We start from the raw sequence: 18,420 nt of genomic DNA on the forward strand, positions 1-18,420 counted from the left end.
ATTCTTCCTATCTTGGGGAGGAGAAAAAGGAGGGAGAAAAATTTGAAGCTCAAATTCTAATGAAATTGAATGCTAAAAACTATCTTTTTATGTAATTTTAAAAATACTATTAAATGGGAAAAAGAATGATATATGAATTATTATCAAGAAAGTTAGACTTGTTTAACATAGCCCCATAGGGCAAGATGATGACAGCTGCAATCTGCTTTGGGACACATTTCTGCTAAGATAAAAATTTCAAACAGCTAAAGATACACAAAAGTGGGATGGACTAATTTAGAAGACAGTGAATTTTTCATGTGTAGAGATATTCAGTCTTAGGCTGGATGACCACTCATTGTGAACTGAACAAGTACACGAAGTGCTTTGTGAACCTTAAAGTACCAATGGTGGTGAGGGGCAAAGTGGGTAAAGATTCCTGTTCAGATATAGAGTAAGTGATTCATGAGGTCCTTTCCACATTTTCCATTCTTTCACTCTGAGGGGAAGGCAGCCCTTTCCTTTGTCTCTACCTCCTAATATTCTTTGGCTTCTTCCAAAACTTCATCCCTTGCCCATTACCCTAACTCAGCCCTTTCCACTATGATGTGAAAGAGCAGGAGTCCCAGTCATGGATAAAAGTCTGAGGATCTCAGAACTGAAGAAACGACTTCAGGGACCATTTAGTTGAATCCACACCTGAACAAGAACCATCATCATCATCATCATCATCATTTTTATTTATACTAAAACTTATAAATCACCTATTTTATGTCAGATATTGTACTAAATTAAGTACAAATATCATCTCATTTGCTCTTCTAAACAACCCTGGGTGGTAAATGCTATTATCATTCCCATTTCATATATATATATGTGTGTGTGTGTGTGTGTGTGTGTGTGTGTGTGTGTGTGTGTAATTTATAGGAATCCTTCTTCAATCATAACTCTAGAAGTCATCAAGCCTGTGCATGAAGATTTCTAATGATGGTGTTAACAAGTGGTTACCAAGAAGAGTTTTGCCTCAGAGAAAATGAGACTGCAAACAGCAATCTGGTAAAATCTATATTTTTCTAGTCTTGATTCTTCCTTTTTACTGTATGAATTTGGATCGGAATGGAACATAAGAGTCAATCTATCCTAATTCTTTTATTTTACCAGAGAGGAAATGAGACCCTAGAGGCCAAGTGACTTATTTGCCCAAGATTTTCTTGAAAGAAGATCAGAGGTAGGATTTGAGTCTAAGTTGTCTGATTCCATAGCCAGTGAGTGCCCCTTTCATGGCAACATGTTGCCTCTAAGGCATGGTCAAAATCAATTCAATCAATTCAGTAATCTCATACAAATCCCATTTGCCAGAGTACCTATATTATAAAGCTTGGGGCAGGAATCGGCTTCAGACTGTCAAACTGGGTTACTAGTGGTCTATAAGACCAGGTCTCAGTTCTCACAGGGGAAGGTTAATGGAAGGAGGTATCTTCACAAAGAGAGAAGGCCTCATCAATCAGTTTTGCCTCTTGAATAGAGAAGTTTAGCCTCAATAATTCTATTGCTGGAAAGGAGCCACTTGTGGGATGGGCATAAAAGTTCACCTGACAGGTGACATACAAAACCAACCCCAGAAGCCCCCACCCCAACCACCCAGATAAATGCAGGATGGGATTCATTCTCAGGAGACTGCAACTGGGGCCTTTTGCACTTATTAAATTAAGCTGATAAAATAAAAATGGAGAAGAGTGAGAAAGCAAGAGAAGGGTAGGCAAGCTCCCTCTCTGCATTTTAATAACCCATGCCTTTGCCTCAAACCACTTTTAATGAGAGATTGACTGATACTGACTTTTTTTCCCTTTAGTACTTGTCAGTGACCCAATCAGCACAGGGAGTCTAACCTTTGGAGTACAGAGCGTGGCAACTACCTCTCACCTCTTGGAAGTACTGAAAGGACTTGGTGTGTATATGGGGTGGGGTGGGGGGAAGAAGGCAAACAGGGATGGTGCCATAGGTTAGATTATATCCTTAGGGTGACAATGGAATGCTTTTACTGCTTGAATGAGCTGGGAACCTTCCAGTCTAATCCTTCTGGTGCAATGCAGGACCACCAGGTTTTCCCATCTGTCCTTTTGTTTTCTCCTAGGTTCCTCCAAGCTTTACAACCTAAACTGCTTCTATACCCACAAGATCCACCTCAGACACTATCATCTGACTTATGTATAAATACAACCTATGGATGCCTTGGTCTTGCCATCAAACCCACTACTACCCCCCAAAATTTGGACCTTTCCATCAGCAATAGCTGAATTCTATTTTATGCTTTGTCTCCTCCAGTAAGAGAGTGAACTCCTTGAGAACAAGTACTGAGCTGATTTTTCATTTGTATCCCCAAGAATGAGAACAGTTCTTAATAAATGTATTTTCATTCATGCAATCAAGAGAGGTTTTTCTTATTGTAATCCTGTGCCCTTTATCATATCTCATTTACCTTCTAAGAATAAGGGAAAGTATGCCTACTTTTCCAGAGAAAATGTCTCTCCTAGAAACCAATCACAGACAAACAAATAATAATAAAAGCTAGTATTTGTGCTTTGAGTTTGCAAAACCTTTTACAAGGATTGTTTCCTTTGCTCCTTACAACAATCCTGGGAAATAGGTATTATTATTGTCCCTGTTTTGCAAATGAGGAAACTGGGATTTGGAGAAGTTAGATGACTTGGCCAGGGTGACACAGCTGGCAAACATGTAAAGTAGTATTTGAAGTCAGGTCTTCTTGATTCCAAGCTTAGCACTCTATCCACTATACCACTTAGCTGAACCTAGAAGTGAATCCCATCAGGTAATGGTATCATTTTCTCCCCCAGTCCAAGAACTTATATAATTAAGTTTATTCAGATACTGGAAAAATAGCAGATAGGTATAGATGACATCCTCCTTCCCAAACTTGATTCTATGAAAATATTAGCTTTACAATAAACTGGGAAAATATTTTTACAGTCAAAGGTTCTGATAAAGGCCTCATTTCCAAAATATATAGAGAATTAACTCTAATTTATAAAAAATCAAGCCATTCTCCAATTGAAAAATGGTCAAAGGATATGAACAGACAATTCTCAGATGAAGAAATTGAAACTATTGCTAGTCATATGAAAAGATGCTCCAAGTCATTATTAATCAGAGAAATGCAAATTAAGACAACTCTAAGATACCACTACACACCTGTCAGATTGGCTAAGATGACAGGAAAAAATAATGATGATTGTTGGAGGGGATGCGGGAAAACTGGGACATTGATGCATTGTTGGTGGAGTTGTGAACGAATCCAACCATTTTGGAGAGTAGTTTGGAACTATGCTCAAAAAGTTATCAAACTGTGCATACCCTTTGATCCAGCAGTGTTACTACTGGGATTATATCCCAAAGAGATTATAAAGAAGGGAAAGGGACCTGTATGTGCACGAATGTTTGTGGCAGCCCTTTTTGTAGTGGCTAGAAACTGGAAACTGAATGGATGTCCATCAGTTGGAGAATGGCTGAATAAATTGTGGTATATGAAAATTATGGAATATTACTGTTCTGTAAGAAATGACCAACAGGATGATTTCAGAAAGGCCTGGAGAGACTTACACGAACTGATGCTGAGTGAAATGAGCAGGACCAGGAGATCATTATATACTTCAACAACAATACTATATGATGACCAGTTCTGATGGACCTGGCCATCCTCAGCAAGGAGATCAACCGAATCATTTTCAATGGAGCAGTAATGAACTGAACCAGCTATGCCCAGAGAAAGAACTCTGGGAGATGACTAAAAACCATTACCTTGAATTCCCAATCCCTATATTTATGCACACCTGCATTTTTGATTTCCTTCACAAGCTAATTGTACAATATTTCAGAGTCTGATTCTTTTTGTACAGCAAAATAACGGTTTGGTCATGTATACTTATTGTGTATCTAATTTATATTTTAATATATTTAACATCTACTGGTCATCCTGCCATTTGAGGGAGGGGGTAGGGGGTAAGAGGTGAAAAATTGGAACAAGAGGTTTGGCAATTGTTAATGCTATAAAGTTACCCATACATATAACCTGTAAATAAAAGGCTATTAAATAAAAAAAAGAAAAGGAAAAAAAAAGAAAATATTAGCTTTAACTCTGCTAGAACAAAATTCCATATACTCATACTTAACATACACCTATGGGAGTTAGGTGGCCCAGGAGAAAGAGCACTGGACATATCTCTCAGGGTAGTCAGGAGGATTAAATGAGATCACATGGAAGATACCTTTCAAATATTAATGCAAACATAAATGTTAGATGTTATTATTATATAGATTGCTGATGCAGAATCCTTCACAGGAACAATGAGAACCAGGAGTAAAATTAGATGGAGATGTCAAACACATGCTCCTCTAATCTCTGCGGCCAGGGAGGCTGAGCTGAGGTGGCTAGATCCCTTGAATTAAGGAGCTCTGAGTAGCAGTAGGAGCTAAAGCCAGTGAATTTGGCATCAATATGGTGAGCTCCCGAAGGTAAGAAAAGCAATGAGCTACTTAAAGGGACAGGGAGAACAAAACAGTATTGGAAATTAATCCAATTGGTAGTGGGATTGGGTCTGTTAGGGGTTAGGAATGGGAGGGAAAGGAAGAAAAGAGAAGGAATAGGAAAAATAAGGGGAAGGGAGGAAAGAGAAATTAGGTGGAAGAAGAAGGTTCAATTATTCTTCTTAGCCTATATGAATAGATTACACATAGGAGAATCCTAGTGAAGTCCTCTTGGATCTTCCTTGTGTCTACTTAACAAGGATAGTTCCTAGATAAAAATTATTTAGGCTTGTTAACACACCTGCTTACATTTAATTTATTGTTTTACAGCTAATTCATGAACCTAAGTTTAGCTTTTTAAAGAATAGAACACAGACAGAACAAGAAATTAAAGAAGCATAGATGAAAGGAGCATTGTAGAAGGGAGTTACAGGCTAATCTAGAAATACATTTGAAATGATTGTACATGTATAACCTATATCAGATTGCTTGCTGTCTTGGGAAGGGGAGAGGCAAGGGAAGGAGGGAGAAAAAATTTGGAACTCAAAGTCTTTCAAAATGAATATTGAAAATGATCTTTACGTTGGAAAATAAAAATTAGTTTTACATTGGAAAAATAAAATATTATGGAGAAAAAATAAAGTTTTTTCAATAAATTTTTTAAAAAGGGGGTTACACTTAGAAGATTTACTTCTTTCAGACAAAGCATATCCATCTATATTGCCCCTCCAAAAAAATATATACTCTTAGGAAAGGAACAATTGTGGGATGATGGAGATAATAGTAGAAGGAGGTAGAGTTGGAGGAAAAAAATTCCTGGGACTGAGGCCAAATATGAATTTAGACCTTTCTGACTCCTACCTAGCATGTTAGCCACTGTATCATTAGCTACCTATCATTCCATTTCTACCAGTGTGCAATAACTTTCTACTTCTGTGTCTATCACTGAAATGACCATCATGAGGGGGTATTTGAGAAGCATCATGACATCAGAGATATTAAGCTGAACCTGAATTCAGAAGATCTCTGTTCAAATTATGACTTTCACAATTAATTTTGTGACATTGACTCCCTTCAGTATCTTCAGTTTCAACATCCATAAAATGGGAACAATATTTGGTTTACCTGCTTCAGGGAGTTGTTTTAAGACAAGCATCTTGAAAATTTCTAAGTTGCACATACATGTTAAGTATTAGCTTTTAGAGAATTCCAGACTGGACTCTATACCATACTTTAGAGAGTATACAGTCTAACTTCTTTAAACTAAGAGGAGATAACTGTATGGAAATGTCTAATGCCAATAAAATGCTAGTATTTCCTCCAAACATTTTTCCCCTTAACATCAAGCTTTGAGTTGTTTAAAGACATTTGGTTTGGGGAATGCTTGCTTTCTCCCTTCCTGTGTTTAAGAATTTTTTTTTTCTTTTTTGTGTTTTAATGCTTCCTTTCCACAGATGATCCTAAGACCCCATATTTTCTCACAGAGCTGGTATCCTCTGATGAGCTGCAGCTGGGTGAATATAGACATACCCACACAGGTTTACTTTCTGGTAGAAAAATGTAAAAAACCTTGAATTGATTTACACCTCATGTATAGATACAGAAGAAGTCTTTTGCTTTTTACAGCAAGTTTCACCAGCATTAAACTTCATTTATATCTCTATAAATATATACAGCATTAAACAAAATGCTTTACTGCAGAGTTTATAAGTTCTATCTATCTGTGGCACTGACCGGGTTGAACTGGTGAGACGGTCCTTTTATAGACTGCCTTGACCTCTGCCTCTTTCAACACAACCATTTATAGGGCTGGGCTTCATATACAGAACCCTCTTTTCTCTCTCTCCGTGGATCAAGTCTCCTTTTCCCTCTGTTTCTGGCCAGATTTTGGCTTTCCTATTAATCAAGCAACTTTTATTATCTACTATGTGCCAGGCATTGCACTAGGGATATAAAGGCAAAATTTAAACAATTCCTGGCTTCAGGTTTTCTTTATATGTTCAGAAATATACATTTATATACACATACAGGTTGTCCCAAAAGTCTTAGTGCCATTTTTAAGGTTTGGCAGCTTAAAATGGCACTAAGACTTTTGGAAAACTCTATATATGTGAGTTACTTACATTACTGCAAGAGTGATTTTTCCAGGGTCTGGTTTTGATATCAACTTTCCATTCACCACATCATGCTGACTCTTTCTTGAACATAGTAGGTAGTAAATAAACAGGTAACTGTGTGAATCAAGGCTTTTCACTTCCTTAACCCATCTCGCCAATGCTCACCAACTACCCTGTTCAATTCAAACATTACAGAAGTAAAATTGTTCCTTTCTTTTGCAGTTCTTCTGGGATGAGAGTAGAATATTATAGTGGGGAGAGAGAAGTGGTCTCATGTTTATACATATACATGTATGGATGTGTTTTGTATGTTTTTAATAGTATTTTATTTTTCCATATATTTGCAAAGTTTTCATCTTTCACCTTTGCAAAATCTTGCATTCCAAATGTTTCTCATTCTCTTCTCTCCTCCCTCCTTCCCAAGATAGCAAGCAATCTGATATAGGTTAAATATGTGCAATTCTTGTAAACATATTTTCATATCCATCATGCTGTGCAAGAAAAATCAGATCAACAGGGGGAAAAAAATCTATGTTTTATATGTGCATTATATACATAATATTATAATCTCTAGCTATATTTAGGGTATTTCTAAAGATTTGTTATATATTATTGCTGTTCATTATCTTAATATATATTATATGGCATATAATAAATATTATATAATAAAAACAAATAATAATAAATATTGTGTAATGAAAAAATAGATTAGTAATTTTAACAATATGCAAAATGCATACAAAATAAGCATAAGACAACTTTTATAAAGAAGGAACTAGCAGCTGGGGGGGGCGGGTTTAGAAAAGGATTCCTGGAAGAAAGAGTTGACTTTTGAAGAAAACTGAATTCTAAGAGGTAGAAGTGAGGAGGGAGTACGGGCGTGGTAAGCAAGCAAAGTCATGGAGATGGGAAATGGAACATCCCATATGAAAAACTGAGAAAACTAATTTTCTATACCATGGAATTCAGGTAAAGAATTAATATACAACAAGCTCTGACTTATAACTACTTGTATACTCAAAGCCAGCCAGGTCAGACTGGAAATGGAACAAGAAGTATCAGGTGACCTAGCTCCCCTCACCTGTATGATGACCCCCGTGCCACTGCTGGCCTTGATGTTGATAAGATCAGGGAAGAGATCAGAAGACACTCGAACAGGTCAAGCTGGCAAAAACTGACTTATTAGAGTATATGTTTTACTGGAATCCATTTAGACAAACAGCCCATATACAAATACCAGCGCTCGCAGATTGCACTGTTTACAATACTTCACGAGGCAGGCAGCATCTTCTCTCCAGACGATGTTGCTGGAGATAAATTCAAGGTAATCTATATAAACTCCAGCCTTTGCAATTGCACCCCATCCAGAAACTCAAACAATTACTCGAGACCAGCCGGGAGGTGGCTGTTAGCTGCTCTTCTTATATAAAACATAATTATAAGGGAAAGGAAGAGGTTTTATAAATAAAGCACAGAGTGGCAGAGGAACCAGGAGGGGAGAGGAGGTGGGGAAAAGCCTGAGAACCAAAAGAAAACAAGATCCAGAAGCTAGTCCCTGACCAAGTAGGTAAATATGACCAAGGCCTAATGTCCCTTTAAGAAGACCCAAGTTAATTTTAGCCAGGTATAGTTTTCAGTAATTAATTAGTAGCAAGATTTCTCTAAAAAAAAAAAAAAAATCTGCTGAAGGCATAAGGGGAAAAAATCCAACAACAACAGCAACCAATCGGTGATATAAAACCAAAGCCAGCCCAGCCCATTAGTGCTGGAGGAGAATATAAAATCCAGGTCAGCCCAGGCAATTGTTTGCTGAGTTGATCTAAAATGCCAAGTAACCTGAGGCTGCTGTTAGTGCCTGGGCCACATGAAATGCCAATAGGCTGAGGGCTTAGGCAGAGGGAAGGGAGGGGAGATAGCAACTCAGGCCCTCCACATTCTGGGAGGACAAGAGATATATTCATTTCAAGCCATTTCAACAGACATCATCAACTACCTACTAAGAAGACACAGGACCAGGCCCTGACAATACCAAGACAACTATGAAGTAGTCCCTGATTTTAAGGAGTTTATTATATGACATGAAATATGATACAGTATGGTGTCATGGGATATATAAGATAAAATGATGTGATGTTATCATGTGATATGACATATATGATCTGGTATAATGGAAGTAATGCGATGTGGGATTGTATTATATGACATATGCTCTCATGTTGTATGATATGATAGGCTGTCATGTGATATGGTACAATACAATACAATGATGTGATATATGATGTGAGATGAGATGAGATGATAAATAGAAGATCCAAGCAAAGTGCTTTAGGAATGTTGAAGAAAGAAAGAACACTTTCAAGTTGGGAAACCAGGAAAAGCTTCAAAGAGGTGATAACTTCTAAACTGTACCTTAAAAGAATAGACCAATAGTTATTCTTATTATAATCCTTAATATTTTTATAAAGCCTTAAGGTTATTTTTGCACATATCATGACATTTGAACCTCCCAACAATACTGTAAGATGAGTAGCAGTATTATTAACCCCATTTTACAGCTGGGGAAACTGAGGCTGAGAGAGACATTAAATGTTTGAAGCAGGATATACATTCAGAGATCTCTATTCTAAGAGCAACATTCTATCCACTCGGCCACTTGGCCACACTGAGGATTTAATAGACAGCAAAGTGGATGGATTCAATATGCAAATGTTTATTTACTATCTACTATGTGCAAAGCAGAGTTAGTACGATGTGGTGACATGAAGATCTGTCCTCAGAGACAGACCCTAGACAAGTCATTTGATTTTTCCATGTTATAGGCAAATCACTGAGGCTCTAAGATATGGAGAAGGTGCTACCTGCATTGATAAATGGAGTTTTCTTCCCTGAAACTCCCTATAGGGATGAAATCACAGGACTGGTATAAACTTTTAAAAATATACAAGGGATGAAAAAAAGATGCTTCTCTTCCTTAAAAGCTTATAATCCAGTTGTAGAAATCACAGATATGGGAAAAGTTGAAAAAAAATGAGATTTAAATATCAGAGATAACAATAAAAGACAATAAGTAGCAGTAATAACTCTTACATGTACATATCCTTATACATTAATAGACAGTACTTTACCCTTTGCAAAGTATTCTCAGTATAACAGTCCTTTGAGGTAGACAGCATAAGGATTATCCCCTTTTTATAGATGAGGAAACTAAGTTCTAGAAAGTTTATATGATACCCAAAAGCACACAACTAATAAGTCTCAGAGCTGGGACTTGATTTCATATGGTATCAAGTCCAGGGCTCTTTCTATAACTTGTTTCCAGGAATTACCTGAGTAAATCACCAGGTGATCTGTACAGATAATAAATGGGAAAGGGGACTGCTCTGTGATGTAATATAAGAGAATAGACAGATCAGGATTCAGCTGTCATTTCAGCCCCTAAATCCTCAGGGAATATCAGAAGAATACTTTTGCTGAGTTGTTATAACATGCTAGGCACTTGGAAGCAAGCAGTTATTCCCTGAGGTCACTCTCTAGCTCTTGTTTCTTGCCTGTCTCCCTTAAATCACAAGGGGGAATTTTGTTATGAGCGGGTACATTTTTAAAGTCTAATGAAGCTAGGGTATCTCCTATCTTGCTAGGATATATGGCATGATAGTAACTGAGTTGTATCGGTGGGGGGTGACTTCTGTGAGAATAAAGAACCATTGCTAGAGTCAGTGCTAGAAAATGGGGCAGCAATCTCTCTAGAAAGACATCCTTCTGGACCTTTTCTAGTCAGTTCTCTGACAAAACTGGTGAGAAATAAATTATCACTCCATTCAGTGCTAGTATGAGACAAACCTAAGTCTCTTGATGCTTTCAACGAGATTTCAGTATTCAAACCCAAGACACCACCAGTTATGTGGAGTATTTTTCTGTACAGGTATTACTTAGGGTCCTGGGTGAATCAAGTCTATTTGCTTACTTAACCTGGTTCACATACTCCCTATTTCGCCAAAGCTCACTGACTATCCTGTTTCAGAGTAATCAAACCTGCCACAGAAGAAAAGTTCTTCTTTTCTTGCTACAATCCATTTTGGATGAGGAAAGAATATTGCAGTGGGGGGAGAAAAGTGGAAACAAATACTAATGAGAATTGGCTAGTCTGGATGCCTTTGGCCAAATCTCTCCTACAAATAACACTAAGCCACCCAGGAGACAGATTGAGCAGCCTTTAACAGATCAATGACAGCCTATCATAGCAGGTCTTGTTCTTCTTCCCACTCCATCAAAATAGGAAAAAAAAAGTCATTCCTTTAGGATATGAAGGCTCACAAAATCATTTCTTTGCAACCTCTGAGGTAGGTAATTCAAGTATTACTATACTTGAATTTTTGCAGATAAAGAAACTGAGTCACAGAGAGATTAAGTGACTTGCCTAGTATCCCACACAGCTAGAAAGTTTAAGAGCTGGTTCTCAAACTTGACCTCCAAATTGTGAACCTCATGCTCTATCTACTATATCATGGCGATTCTCCTCAAATGGTCATAATAGCAAGAAGGGAAGTTAGGCTTACTGTCATGGACAGAGCTATTCCTTTTCTTAAACTGGTTTTTAAGAGTCCTCAAATGTCTCCCCATCTATACAAATAGTAGTCATTACTTTTTTTTCTGAGGCAATTGGGGTTAAGTGACTTGCCTAGAGTCACACAGCTAGGAAGTATAAAGCATCTGAGGCCGAATTTGAACTCAGGTCCTCCTGACTTCAGGACTGGCCCTCTATCCACTGTGCCAATTAGCTGCCCCTCATTACATTTTTTAAAAAATGAAATAAACAATAATAACAATAATGGCAACTTCTCCTGAGTGGAAAAAAAAACCTGGACTTGCATTAGTCTTCATTATCACCATTAACATAAGAGGCAGAGCTCAGGTTTATCAAAATAAAGTAGATAATCATATCATATACCCCTGTGGGGAGAGCATACAGAGCCACACTAAGAGTGGTTTAACTGTTCTAGTGCCATACTCCAACTATAAAAATTTCTCTCTCTCCAGTTCCCCCAACTTCTTGGAGAGCAAAACATTGGCAGGAGAAGGAAAAAAGATGAAGTTGAATGGAAGAGAGTGGGGATTATTTCCCCCACCTTCCTATATATGGGTACTCGTTTTGTTGAACAATGTTTAAAATTTTAAAGTTAGTGTAATTTACATTAATCAAATTTTGATCCAAACACCATTCTCCAGTGTGTAATGTATAGGTACCTATGAGATGATGGGAGTAGGACTATGAAAATTTATAGAAATAAAAATGATGTAGTAGTATGGGAAATTTCCTGCTGTAGCGATTCCCTCATATATCCCCTTTAAGACTTTGAATCTGGAGGCAGCTAAGTGGTACAGTGAATAGAGCACCAGCCCTGAAGTCAGGAGGCCCTGAGTTCAAATTTGGTCTCAGACACTTAACACTTCCTAGCTGTGTAACTCTAGGCAAGTCACATAACCCCAAATGCCTCAGCAGAAAAAAAAAAGACTTTGAATCTATGGTAGAGAGAGTTGCTTGGGACATATAGGATTTAAGTGACTTGCCCAAAGTCACACATCTAAAAAAGTGTTAGAACAGGATTTTTACTCATGTCTTCCTGACTACAAGCCCAAAATTCTATCCACTTCTCCTTAATACCCTTATAGGAATAAGAAATAGATTTTTTTAAATGCATGCCCATAGGTTCAAAAGCTTGTTTTTTAAAGGAAGAAATTTCCATTAGAGAAAGAATATGTCCATGAATTCCCTCAATTCAAACCATAATCTAGGTTAGTCAAAGAGTTGAAACATAAGTACTTTTTTTTCTTTTTCATAAAGGCACATGGTCCCAGAACATCCACCAGTTGATCTTATTGAGTTTGTATTGGGTTTCTATATAAACTTCTGCCTGGGTTTCATTAAAGGGTATATTATGAACTACTACTAACCTCTTCTTTACTTCCATAAGCTTCCAGTCAGGACAAGATAAAATAGAACAATCATGAAAAAGCATTACATAAAACTTCCTCTCAACTTCCTAAGAGTTGAATAGAGTCCCCAACCTCTTGGCTGCTGAAACTTTGAAGTGATGTGAAAGCGGAGCAGGAAAAATATTCTCTTAGTCAAGACCCAGATAAGGATTGGGAATACCATTTTCCCCTTGTCACTGTTCCAAGTGACTGTTCCTTGTCACTTGTACCCTACTGACTTTGACTTCCAGGGTCTCCAAATAAAGGGTAGGAGAGCATCTTCTCCTGTATCTGGAATTCATAGATATGCAATCTCAACAAAGAATTCAAATCTTCTGGTGACTCCATTTATTCATTATAAAGGGAAAGTGAATTATTATTAACCTAATAAACAAAGGTAAAGAAATAGAAAGATACCTGAAAGGAATTTGAATTTCCCATATATTTCCAGTCATGGGATCATAGGATCATAATATCATAGATTTTAAATTGGAAGGTATTTAGAAGGTACTCATTACCCTTCACTTTATAGATGAAAAAAATCTAACTTAAAGAAGTTATTTCCATATTCATCACAAATAGTTAAGTACCTCATTAAATCAAAATCCTAGTCTTTCTCTCTAAATCCAACACACTCTCTAGTATACATTAAATCTTCTATTAAGACTTGCCTAACTGTAGGGAGAAACTAACATAAGATTTCATCTCCCCATACACATGTCTCCCATTTAACCCAGGTGGGGCATTGGATTAGTGACTATAGTTATGTTGCCCTAGCTCATCCAAGAATGATACCTAGGTAACATGATTTGAGTTCAGCTGGACAAATACTAAATGTCCCAACTGTGGAGTTGGGGGGAAAAGCTCATTATATCTCCACTTAATTTGTGAGGTATAGTTTTTCAAGAAGTCAAAGTCAAAAGGCTGTACAATTCAATGATAACACAGAAAGGAAGCCCTTTGATTCCCCTTGATCTTATTCAATTTTCACCAGTGATCTTCATAATACAATCAAAGCTATCCTTTTTAACTTCCAATATCATAATCCACCAATGATCATCTAACCTCAAATAAACTTTAAGATTATGCATACTCAGTAGCTATAATTTCCACATAATTTAAAATGTTCCCTTAAGGTCCAAGGGACCTAACAGGCATAATTCTGATGAAGTACAAGAAACAACAAGACCCATATTGAGCCAAACCCAAAGCTACCTGATTGATTGCTTGGGGGGAAAGGACAAGATCTAGCTTGTCTCCTTCCCTACTTCTCTCCACCATAAGATTTCTCTAACTGTGGTGCCCGAGCTTTCCTGTCTCTAATAATTCCAAATCAACCCAGCATTTGAAAGAAGTCCTTGAATAATGAGAACACTGAAAACAAAATCTTCCTAGGATAGAGGTTTTATATGAGAATATGGGGTCCATGAAAGAAAAGATGTTTTGGTGGAAGGGAGAATACTGCTGGAACTATTACCATTATGGTTTTTTTGCTTGGCTTTTTACTGTTTCAGAGGGGAAGTTTCCTATTCCATAGCTGCCCTCTATAGATACTGAAGTCCAAAGTGCACATTAATAGAAAATACTAGAAAAGAGGGAAATGGAGAAAGGGATGATGTTTTTTTTTAAATTTTTGAAACCAAGAAAACAAAACTTCCTCTCAAATTGCCTATGCCTATTCTGGCCGCCCTTAGGCTTCCCTGTTAAGAAGTGGGATTGCATAGGGACCTCTAAAGTCCCATCCAGCACTCAATCTATGACCTTATGAGCCTATGAATAGATATGTTCATAATGTGTTTAAAAAAAGGAGAGTGAGGGAATTCAATTACTTTTCTAAGGTTTTTTCTGTCTATGTCTATCTTAACCTTGCCCCAGGGATAGTACTTTTTGTTAAGAGTCCCACTCTAGGAAAGCATAGTTGTAAGAAAGAAGCATAATATGACTGTCTTTGCAATCCTGTTTCCCATGTAGAGCAAATTTGAGGGCACCCTGAATGGTCAGGGAATGCCTCTTCAGAAAGATCAAGTAGGATATTTCAACTGACTCCTCATTACCTTATGTTAAAATAAATGGTACAAAATGAAGAGCATCTAGAGATATCTTCTCTACCCATCCCTTCCTTACCTAATCATGACAACAGAGCACCCATTGCTCTCCTGAGTTCATTAAGGCAACCTTTTCTGAATTGAAAAAGAATAGAGACTTATTCTACTTTCAACATCATAAAGCTAAATATAACTAAATAGTTATCTTTTTTGAATTGAAAAAAATTGACCACTGAGGAAAAGACTCGGCTTCTTACCCTCCACTCACTCTTTTGTGGAGGTGACCACCTAGTGATGTTAGAAGCCTTAGAATTCAATCCCTGGCTCATAGAAAATGCTATAACATTTTGTCTTTGCATCTGTAAAATGGGTCTATAATGGGATTGACTATCACCTCAAAGAGGTATTAAGAGAACTAATGAGTTAATAGCTAAATTTCCTTTGGAATAAAGTGGTTTTCTCCAATGTCCATTGCAGGGACATATCTTCAGATTTGTCCATAAGGATATGTCAATCAGGAAGCAATATTCAAAATTAAGCATTTCAAGAACAGGAGATTGAGGATAAAGAAGATATGAATTAGCCACTGCTGGGCTCTGCTAAATTGCCTTTATCAGTCTCATCCATTTCCTATGTTCACTACCTTCTAACCCTATTCCTTCCCTTACTGCCTTCTCCTTACTTCCTGCTATTACAAAGAGAGTCCAAGATTTCCATCTCTGGAGCCAAACAAATGACAATAAATAATGATAATGTCTAATACAGTACCACATCTTTCATCCCTCAGGCAGCACAGCTAAACCTAGGCAGTGGATGCTTTGTCCATCTCTAGGGAGAAGCAAAGGGCACTGTTTTATATAGCAACACCAAGAATTACCAACAGTAAGGCTGTTATATTTTAGATTGGAATGGTGTCCCAACCACAGAGAAAGAATATACTTCAATCCTATCCTTGAAAACAGTAGAGCCTTTGATGAACTTTGACCTGGAGTTCAGTAAGCCCAATCCAAAGACACTCTAGAACGACTTTAACATTTCCTGTGGGATGTTGTCACAACATGGACTGGGCCTGTTGATCGAGTCATCACTGGAATCCTTAGTATCACTTGTTGTAAGGCCCAGGCTTTCCTGGGGTAATAGGTAAGGGAGAAGGAGTGTTAAGCAAGAAAAATGAATGAAATCAGTTCAAAGTGCCAGGGACCCAAGGAAGAATGGGGTTGTAAGAGGAGCATAAGAGGGATAATTAACTCCAATTATGATGGGAATCTTTTGAGAAGGGTCATAGAGAATGGGAGAAAGTATTAGAAATTATACTGCCTGCTTTACTGGGCATGAGAAAAGTATTCATCTTACAGTGACTTTTAATAGTAAATTGCCAGAGAAAGAGGAGTAGGAAAGACTTACTCTGCCCTCAGCACCCTGTAACCAAGGTTAACCAAGCAATACCTAGAATCTCCTGACTCCTAACTATTATGACAAAAGTTAAAGAGGCTTCTCTCAAAGCTTGTGAGACCCTGTCACTTTACCCAGTGGCATAAAGCCAAAGGGATTCCCCTCCTGCCTCCCTTTGGCCTGTTGCACATGCCCATAAGCATGGGGACAGCCCTGAGACTAAAAGTAAAGGTCAGATTGAGTTCATTCCACACAAGAAGCCCAAAGTATTTGGAAAAAATTAATATATTTTAAATGGCTCTTTCAACCTCTCCCGATTGAGTATAACTTTTAACTCTACTTCTGTCTCCAGTCTTCAGAGCTTCCTTTGCAACTCTTTGCCATCATTTAGTGCTTGTTGAGAAAGAGTTAAAGAAGGTGCAAGACTAATTTTCAAATACCTCCCTCTTATCTACATACAGAAAGGACAGCCCATTCAGACACCCATAAGCCACAGACAATTCAGCTAGACCTCACCTGTCTTATGCAACATGAGCTTTTAGATATACAAACCCATATCGAGTTTACATTCCTCTTAATCTAGTAGACATACTTTTCTTTTGCCCCCCCCCTTCCTCCTTTCAGAGGTACAGAATCTTGCTGGGGCGCAAGAGACGGAGAGAGAGAGAGAGAGAGAGAGAGAGAGAGAGAGAGAGAGAGAGAGAGAGAGAGAGAGAGAGAGATGTAATCTCAGTGCCAATAGCCGGCACACACATTCACATACAGAGAAATACATCACATAGCTCTCCTTGGTGCTGAAATCCCATTAGAGAAGAATTTGAGAAACAAGTGCACTGGACTTACCCAGGCTGAGGGTGGGTGGCAGGGGAGCAGTTAGGAGACAGCTGGTGGAGAGGATTCTCGGCTGTTCAGTCTTGAGCCAGCTGGGAAGCTCACCTAGAGCACACACCTCTCTCCCTTCTCTTGGTCCTTCTCTGAGGGAGAAGAGGCAAAAACCACCAACATAAAACCCAAGCAGTCAGGAATGGGGAGTGGAAAGAGGAGGAGAGGAGCCAACCTAAATAAACCCAAGAAAGTCAGGTGGCTTCACTTCTCTAGTGGTAATTTCCTTGGGTAGGGGCTCCCCCTTTTCTTTCACTCTCTGTATCCCTGTCCCTCTTTCGGAGCCTCTGCGTGTTGAGCCAAAAGCCTTAAGCAGGGTCGCTGCCTGCTTCTGACGTGCAAAGGAAAGGAGAAAGCCTGTGACTGCTTTGCTGTCTCTCTCACCCGCTCTCTCTTTTTCTCTCTTGCTGAAATTTCAGCAGCATGTTATTTTTTTATCCTTCGTTTTTTTCCCTTTCCCCTGCAAGCAGCCCCCTAGTGGACAAAGATAAAAATCAGCTTGAGTCCCACTGAACACGCAGATAGAAGCACAAGAACACAGACTCGGACAGCCAGAGATCTTCTATGTTGCAGCACCAAAGCCCCGGGGCACCTGATCGGAGCAGAATCTGCTCACTGTGTGGCTAGACTGAACACTGGGAAAGGGTGATTTATTTCAGAAATCAGCTGGCAAAAAGTTGCAGGATGGTAAGTGGGGGGGGGGGGGAAAGGGAGCAATCTCTGATGAAGGAGAGAGTACGTATTCCATGGCCCCTTAGAAGATGCACAGCTGCATCAAGAAGAATGAGAAGAGGCACTCTACAAATTGCTTTGTATAATAATCAGGACAAGTAGTCCTGACTAAGCAGAGGGACTCACTCTCTGACAAGCAGTGAGGCAAGGATCTTCTTCAGCCCATTCAAATCCCAGGGCAGCCCCCAGTGGTGACAGGAAGAGCTAAGAAGGAAATAGTTGAAGTTTCACCTGGGCTGGATTGTTGGAAACATGAGCAGGGGGTAGAAACAGAGCTTACCGAGCTAGACATGACCTGTCTCAGAGATGGCAATGAAAAAAAACTCTCTGAAAATAGTTCCAGACTTGTGAATCCTTGCTCAATTGTACTGACCTTGTACAAATCATTTTACCTCTTGGTGGCACAGCTTCCCTATCTGCCTATCTGTAAAACAGGATTGAGTACAAATCTCTTCCTCCAAAACAGAAATGTTATAAAAATAAAATGATGTGAGGGCTGTGAAAACACCTGGAAAAATGTTATTAATAATTTCCATGAATGATGATAACAGTAAGCACCAAAAAAGTACCTTGAATATAATAGATGATCAAAAGAGTTTATTGTGTTATAAGTCTATATAAGAATCATTTACATTTTTTAAATAATCACAACTGTTCATTGTTCTCCTGATCCCAGACCCAAGGTTCTGTTCCAGAAAGCCTTTCATAAATTTAGTGACTCCAAACTTTCCATACCCTTTAATCCAGAGATCCTACTA

At 38.3% G+C, this 18,420-nt stretch overlaps 1 protein-coding gene across 1 annotated transcript in view; it reads right to left on the reverse strand.

Annotated features, from left to right (window-relative positions):
• The window catches only part of TNR (tenascin R), a 690,019-nt gene extending 672,260 nt beyond the window's left edge, over positions 1–17,759 (reverse strand). Inside the window, exon 1 of the mRNA XM_003767456.2 lies at positions 16,892–17,759. The gene's annotated coding sequence lies outside the window, so the exon portion shown is untranslated. The remainder of the gene's footprint in view (positions 1–16,891) is intronic.
• Between the last annotated feature and the right edge of the window lie 661 nt (positions 17,760–18,420).

Source organism: Sarcophilus harrisii, chromosome 4 (genome assembly GCF_902635505.1).
Source record: "Sarcophilus harrisii chromosome 4, mSarHar1.11, whole genome shotgun sequence".
In the NCBI taxonomy this organism is placed as follows: Eukaryota; Metazoa; Chordata; class Mammalia; order Dasyuromorphia; family Dasyuridae; genus Sarcophilus; species Sarcophilus harrisii.